The sequence below is a fragment of the Monodon monoceros genome, unplaced genomic scaffold (genome assembly GCF_005190385.1).
Source record: "Monodon monoceros isolate NGI ecotype Baffin Bay Population unplaced genomic scaffold, NGI_Narwhal_1 Super_Scaffold_20, whole genome shotgun sequence".
Classification (NCBI taxonomy): domain Eukaryota; kingdom Metazoa; phylum Chordata; class Mammalia; order Artiodactyla; family Monodontidae; genus Monodon; species Monodon monoceros.
The window spans coordinates 122,879,796-122,887,233 of NW_021703777.1; positions in this window are offsets into that span (position 1 = coordinate 122,879,796).

The window sequence follows — 7,438 nt, forward strand, 5'->3', positions numbered from 1 at the left end:
TTCAGCTCCAGAATTTGTTTGGTTGCTTTTATAATTTCTATCTCTTTGTTAAACTTCTTATTTTGTTCATGTACTGTTTTCCTGATTTTATTAAATTGCCTTTCTGTGTTTTCTTGTAGCTCACTGAGTTTTCTTAAAACTATTTTGAATTCTTTATTGGATAAATGACAGATCTCCATGTCTTCAGGGTTGATAACTGGAAGATTACTGTGATCCTTTGGTGATGTCATGCTTCCTTGCTTTTTTCATGTTCCTCAAAGTTTCGCATTGCTATCTCCACATGTAAAATTGTAGTTACATCCTCCAGTCTTTACTGTCTTTGGGAGAGAAATACCTTCTCTCAGCCCAGCTAGCAATTCTGAGGCTTTCTCAGTACATGGATACACTCCAAGCTTCTTGCTCCCCCTGTGGCAGAATTCTTAAGTTTATATGCCTTCTCTCATTCCTGCAATGCACAATGCTGGGTGCTGACAGCCCCCCTTTTTTTCCCCAAAGGTGGCACTAAAGCTCAAGTTTGTCAACTCTCCCTGGACCACAGATTTGGTCAGGCTTTCTGCATATGCTCAGTAGCTATCTGCCAAAACTTGCTCTCGTCACCACTGTTAGATGTGCACACAGGGAGCCAGCCACAGGGTGGGGTGGGAGGGAAGCATGCTGAGTGCTAGGGTTGCCCATGGGCCAGCTGGGGGATCTGTGGATGAGGTATTCCCAGTCGCTTGTGGAAGGGCTTCTATCGAATTCATGACACAGTTAGTAGGATCTGCATCCCTTTAATGCCCTCCAATAGTCTTATCTGTCTGATTCTCCCAGCCTCTTTTCACCTCCCAGCTGTGCAGCTCACAGTTCAGTACTCTGATGGGGCTAGAGAGAAATGAGCCTCTTTGGCTGGTACTGGATCCCACAGCTTCCACAAAGGTACTCTTGTTTATGGATGGATGCCAAATTATTGCTGTTTTGGGGTGGGGAACAAAAATGTGGAACATCTTATTCTGACATGATGCTGACATCACTCCCACAATTTATTTTTTATTTATTTTTATTTTATTTTTATTTTTGCGGTACGTGGGCCTCTCGCTGTTGTGGCCTCTCCCGTTGCGGAGCACAGGCTCCAGACGCGCAGGCCCAGCAGCCATGGCTCACGGGCCCAGCCGCTCCACGGCATGTGGGATCCTCCCAGACTGGGGCACGAACCCACCTCCCCTGCATCAGCAGGCGGACTCCCAACCACTGTGCCACCAGGGAAGCCCCACAATTTATTTTTAAAACATTTTAAATTCCCTTATATATTTCCCTATACATGTAGGTTGTTTCCTATTTTTTCTATTATAAACAACTCTTCAATGAACAACTCTGCATTTACAACTTTATTTGCTCCATTACTTCCTGAGTATAAATGACTAGATGTAGTATTGCTAAGTCAGTTTTCTAACTTTCAAAATCCTTAACTCTTTGGAATCTAATTACTCATTTGACTTTCTGAAAAATGATTAAATGCATTCTTTTGACATTCTCTTGACCACCCTGTTGGTCAATAAATCCAAGTATTACCCAAGCTGTATAATGACAACGAGTATTTAGCCAGGTGTGGACAGAGAAAGAACAAGCCAACTATCCCAAATCCCTTGGGATGTGTGCATAATGGTCTACTCTCACAAGGAAAATAAAACAGAGACACAGAAAAAACTCAGAGGAAACTTTGGAAGGCTTTAAGCTGCTATTCTTTGGTTTCAGCATTTTTGATGATCATTATGTCATTTGCAAATGATGGCCCAGGTTATTCTGCTCAAATAACACATATTTCTCTTCTCCAACAATGTTGGTCTTTTATGTCTTCCTTCTCAAAGTTCTTTAAAATGTTGCCTCTGGAGAAAAGAAAAGAACTAAAAACAAGGAAGAATTTCTGGCAGAACAGTATGATCTGCACCATTAAATGTGCTCTGTCTTCTGTTTTTCCTCCAGTTTCTCCCCTAGTTAATAATTTAGAAAAAAAATTACTGATAGAATTATTTTCCTTAATCTCTCTGTAGTTTAATTTGGAAACATTACTAGACCTATATCCAAAGTAATCTAGGGCAAGTGAAAAAGGTGAAGTTGACCTTGACCAAAATTCAAGTGATCACTTATGGCTGGTTCTGTGAGAGGACCCCGTGATCTGAGGGCAGGGCTGTGGCAGCAGGAGTAACTAAGAGGAAAAGGCTTCCCCACCCCTTCACCTCCCTGAGTGGTCCAGGGCTTGCTGGCTGGAGTAGAAGGGTGGTGTTCAAAGAGTAGGGTGGCATCCTGAAAAGGATACCACATCGGGAATATAATGGTTTTGGTTTGTGGTTTAAGACCCAACTCTTCCAACTATCAACTAGGGACACATTAGTACTTAGAAGCAATAGAGTATAGCAGTCAAAAGCCCAGGCTTTGGAGTCAAGCAACGGAAAAATAGAAGGCTTTGTTCCAAAACTCAAGGAGTCTGGATACTGGAATTTTTAGTGTCTAAAAGTAAAACATTAATTGTCAGAAGGCTTCTGTTTAAGGCAATCTTGCTGCCAGTCAAGAGGAAGATTGCCTGTGCCTCTGAATCATGGCTCTGCCATTTATTAGGGCTCTGATCTTGTCTAAGTTATTTAACTTCTCTCAGCCTGGGTATCCTCATCGTTAAAATGGGGATAATAATGCCAACTCCTGAATTGCTGTGAGGATTAAATGTACACAGCACTCAGCACAGTGTTTGACACTGAATGCTACAGCTATGTTTATATTATTATGGTTACATATTCTTTCTAAATCACGATTAACTCATCTATGAAATAAGATATTTCTTGATAATTACTACAGTTTCTTCTAATTCAAATATCTTACATTTAAAATACTGTGAAAGCACAAAATCTGCACCTATATCTAACATTTAATCATAGTGCTTTAGATTTTAAAATATATGTTGCTCATCAGCAAAGTTAAATGCATATCACCTTAACTGACAACTGAGCTCTCAAATTCCATTTAACTCAGGAACAAACAGAACATACACACAAATGCATGATCTGTTCCCCTATCTCCACCTCTCTGAGCTTCTTTCCTACAATACTCTCTCTCCCCAGCCCTCCCCAGACTCACTTGTCCCCTTGATATTCCAGTGAACACACAATGCACAATCCCAACTTAGAGTCTTTACACTTGCTGTTCTCTCTTCATGGAATGTCCTTCCCTTAAACATTCACATAGCTTGCTCCTTCACTGCATGCAAGTCTCCTATCATAAAGGCTTGCCTTAACCACAACTTTCCTCATTATCAGTCTCTATCCCCACATCCTTGGTATTTATCACCCCATATGTTTCATATATGTTTGTTCTTGTTCATGCCCCTCACTATGAAGTATGTTCCATAATGGGAGAGATTCTGTCCCTGTTCCTAACTGGATCCCCAGAGTCTGGAAATATGCCTGACACATAGTAGGAGCTCAGTAAACATTTGACAGAAAGAAAGAAAGGGAGGAAGGGAGGAAGGAAGGAAGGAAGGAACAGGGAAGGAGGGAGGGGGGAGGAAGGACCCATGAAGCGTGGATAGAGGAATAAAGGGGTCATTTGTTACCCCCTTTCTAAAAGACACGTGTACAATCTATTAGGAGCCCTAATTACTTCAACTGCCAGGAACATTTTTTTCCTTTTTTCCCCAACTTTATGGAGAAGGAATACTTTTAATTCAGTTGTATGTTTGATTGCCTGAAGAAAAAGTAGGAAAAGAGAGGGTTTTAAGCTGAGCCAAAACTTACCCAGTTGGTTTATCCTGATTCTTGACTCTAGAGGTCCTGTGTCCAGCTATCCACTAAAGGGAAGAAAAATGTGAGCTGTGAGACTTTAGAAGATGTGGAAGCCCATCTCCAGTTGCCTGCCTGGAGTGCTGCTGCCTTCTTCCCCTTAAAGGCGTTGCTTGCTCCTCTTTAAAGGGAAAGCTGGGGGCAGGGTGCTGGGAATGGTTTTGATATTTCTTCTTAGTCTTCTTCACCTTGAGTTAAATGAAGATAGGCACTAACCCATATCATAAAAATACAATCACTTTTGCCTTTATTCACAGTAAGATTTTCTGGTTTTTTTCCCTTAAGTTTTCTTTCTAAGATTTTTTTTTTTTTTTTTTGGCTGCATCAGGTCTTAGTTGTGGCATGCAGGATTCTTTATTGCAGTGCGCGGACTTCTCTCTAGTTGTGGTGTGCAGGTTTTCTCTTCTCTAGTTGTGGCGCGCAGTCTCCAGAGCACGTGGGCTCTGTAGTTTGTGGCACATGGGCTCTAGCTGAGGCGTGTGGGCTCAGTAATTATGGCGCAGGGGCTTAGTTGCCCTGCGGCATGTGGGAATCTTAATTCCCTGACCAGGGATCGAACCCACGTCCCCTGCATTGGAAGGTGGGTTCTTTACCACTGGACCACCAGGGAAGTCCCTTCCCTTAAGTTTTAAGTTGACAACCACGAATTGAGTTTATCTTGCCCTACTAGTCTAAGCAACTATAAATTTATTTCCAGATTCCATGGAAAATTTGTAAAGAGAACTCTTTTTCGAATTTGCTCCCAAATAGAGAATTGACTTCATTCTGTCCCTGCTGGCATGAAGAGAGGTCAGGATCTGGCAGAAAGACGATTTTTCAAAGAACTCCTAGCATTATGTCTAGTCCCATGGCTCTTGCCTCTTTCTATATTAAATAGATATAGAAATACTCCAACAAAGAACAAGATACTCCAACAAAGAACAAGAGTTCTTGATGTTGAAAACAAAACAAAACAAAACAAAAAAGCAGTCATAGGAAGAATGCTTATGTTTATAGACATTCTCATATTTATCATTATCATTTGGTCAATGATAAATACAATGGCTTGTTTCATCAACCCTTCACTGAATACCAATATGTCCTTAGTTTGGGGCTAGACACCAGAAGCAATGGCTATATCTGGAGCAGCCCCTGCACTTGGGAAGTTTTCAGCCTAGGAGGAGAAACAGAGTAGTGTGGTGATAGAGGGAAATAAAGGGTAGTGGAGAATAGTCAACAGGACTGGAAGGAGGTTGCATGTGACGTATGCAGGGGGCATATGGAGATCCTTCATGTGGTCAACATTATTGAAAGCTTTCCAACAAGGCATTGTTATATACCAAATATTCTCAGTTCTTGTTACAAAAATCCTGAGGCCCACCTATGCTATTTTCTACATCCCACTTACAAAGTAGAAACAAGCTCATTTCCTTTTTTTACAGAGTACCTTATAGATTCTTTTTACATACCAGATGCGTACCTAAAAAGTTTTATGTATGTTTTAAAAAGTTATATGAATTTTAAGGACTATTTTTAAAGAATACTTGTATGATTATAACTGTAATACACTATAAAATGTTTGGAGAATACAGAAAAATATGTATAACAATGATTTTACCACCCACACAAAAATCTCTGTTAATAATCCAATGTATTACACACACACAAATATACATATGTGCACACACATACACACTTATACAAACGTACACTTTATACATAGCTGGCATCAAAGTATACAGTTTTGTATCATGCATTTTTTGCTTAAAAATGAAATATGGGGCTTCCCTGGTGGCACAGTGGTTGAGAGTCCACCTGCCGATGCAGGGGACACGGGTTTGTGCCCCGGTCCGGGAAAATCCCACATGCCATGAAGCGGCTGGGCCCGTGAGCCATGGCCGCTGAGCCTGCGCGTCCGGAGCCTGTGCTCCGCAACAGGAGAGGCCACAACAGTGAGAGGCCCGCGTACCGCAAAAAAAAAAAAAGAAAGATGAAATATCCTAAAGGGGTACACACAACCTTTCCATGTGATCATGTCTGCAATAACATATAATCCACTTCAAGGAATTCTTTGTCATTTCTAACAAAGTAATATATGCATTAAGAAATTCATCTGTTATAACACTGAACTTTTCTCCAGAAGGCTTTATTAAAGCAGAATACATTTGTACAAATAAGTTAGCCTGAGAATTTCTCATTTTCACCTGTAACGAAGAATCCCTACAAATCTGAGACCTGTATTATTTTTTCTGCTTTTCTTAAAAGGACGCCAAGCAAGTTGTATATTCCTTCCCTATTTTATGATAGCAACCATGGCATAAAAGTTTAGACATCTTTAATAACTTTGTAAATTTATTGGCAAAAAATTTAGAAAATCAACTGGCTTAATAGAAATAAAATGTTCTTGATCTAGCATATTTTGAAAATTCAGAGCAGTCATTTTTACAACATTAGTTTTTCCTATTATAAAAGTAATACATGCTTCTTAGAGATAATATGGAAAATGTAAATGTAGAAAGTAAACAATTAGCAATAGTGTTACCACCCCAAGATACTTTCTCTAACATTTTGCTGAATATCCATTTTTTTCTGTTCAAATGATTTAAAAGTTATAATCACACATTGTCTCCATATTTTTGAAACTTTGAAAATTTAAAAATCCTCCATATAATTTAAAAACATCATTTTAATAACATGATACCTCTCCTATAAATATATTATAACTTAATCAATGTTTTACATTTCTAGGTTTTTCAGAGAAAATAACAGATTTATGCATAAAGCTTTTCTGTATTTAGGTTTATTTCCCTGGGTTAATGTGATGGTCTTTTTTGATATGTCAACCTGGCCAGGCTACAATTCCCAGTTATCCAATCAAACACTAATCTAGATGTTGTTGTGAAGGCATTTTATAGATGTGATTAAAATCATAATCAATTGACTTTAAGTAAGGGAAATTATCCTAGGTAATCTGGGTGGGCCTCACTCAATCAGTTGAAAGGCCTAAAAAGCAGAGCTGAGGCTTCTCTGGATAAGAAGAGATTTCTTCTATGGACTGCATACAGCTTGCGCATCCCTGAAAGTTCCAGCCTGCCCTGTAGATTTCACACTTGCCTAGTCGGTGCCCACCATGCATAAGCCAGTTCCTTGAAATAAATCTTTTAATATATATCTCCTACAAGCTCTGCTTCTCTAGATGAACACTACCAGATACACTTATATCCATAGAAGTATACATACTAGGTTAAAAAGCTCACCCAATTTAAAAGTCCACAGTACTATTACTGTGTCTTTTTTCTTATATTTCTCCATGATTTTCAACATATAATATTTAGATGATGTCCTGCTTGCCAACTAACTTTACATGGCTTAAAAGTGAGCAAGTAGCTGGAATCATGTTCGACATGTGTTTTATAGCTAAGCTAAGAAAAATTACACTTAGAATCAGCCAGATTGGTGGCATTTGTTCAACTTGTGCTCTAAACAAAGCGTAACCAAGACTTGGTCCAAATCCTTCCCCAACAGAGTCGGTATTTGTGCAAAGTGTCTCAGCTAACACTTCATTATCCAGGCAATCTAAGGAATGCTATGATACCACTGTCTCCATTGGACTGATGTTTTTAATGGACTATTTCTATTTACAGTGTAGTGTC